Raw genomic sequence first — 932 nt, 5'->3', positions numbered from 1 at the left:
GGAGAAAAGATTGAAGTTGTCAAGGACTTCATTCTTCTTGGATCAACTATCAACACTCACAGAATCAACACATCAGACGACATATTGCATTAGGCAAATCTGCTGTACAGGAATTTTTTAAAGTGTTGAAGAACAAAGATGTCAGCTTGAAGACTCAGGTGCGCCTGACCCAAGCCATGATATTTTCAATAACCTCATATAGATGCGAAAGCCGGACAGTGAATAAGGAAGATAGTAGAAGAATTGATGCCTTTGAATTGTGGTGTTGGAGGAGAATACTGAAAGTGCCATGGACTGCCCAAAAGAACCAATAGATCTGTTTTGGAAGAAGTGCAGCCAGAGTGGTCCTTAGAGGCCAAGATGGCTAAACTTCGTCTCTCATACTTTGGACATATTGTCAGGAGGGAACAGTCGCTGGAGATGGATATCATGCTTGGTAAGATGGAGAGTTGAAGAAAAAGAGGAAGACCCCCAACGAGATGGATTGGCCAGGTGGCATCATTGATGGCGTCAAGTGTGGCAGCGGTATTGAGGTTGGCCCAGAATCGGACATTGTTTCGTTCTGCTGTGCATGGGTCACTATGAGTCGGTTCTGATTCGATGGCACCTGACAACAACAACCCTCTTCAAGCTATACCTAGATCCCTGTATCCCAGAGCCTTGTTGTTCCAAGGTTGCGTATGCATCACTATTTACCTCTGTCCCACTAGGCCATGCAAACCTGTCTCAGTGTTCCCCTATCTATCTTGTTCTTCCGCCTCCCCCACTTCTTGTATTGTCCTCCCCAACAACCAAACTAAAACCCCACCCCAAACCCATTGTGGTTACCTTATATTCCATTAGTTCTACCCTCTATTTTAGACAGTCTATTTTATCTAGTAATCTACCTGATCTTACCACCACCTGGATCTCTGTTCCTCTGTGTTTACCTT

Source organism: Chrysochloris asiatica, unplaced genomic scaffold, assembly GCF_000296735.1.
Source record: "Chrysochloris asiatica unplaced genomic scaffold, ChrAsi1.0 scaffold00379, whole genome shotgun sequence".
Classification (NCBI taxonomy): Eukaryota; Metazoa; Chordata; class Mammalia; order Afrosoricida; family Chrysochloridae; genus Chrysochloris; species Chrysochloris asiatica.
The sequence above is the reverse complement of the archived record's forward strand: the minus strand, read 5'-3'. Positions refer to the sequence as shown.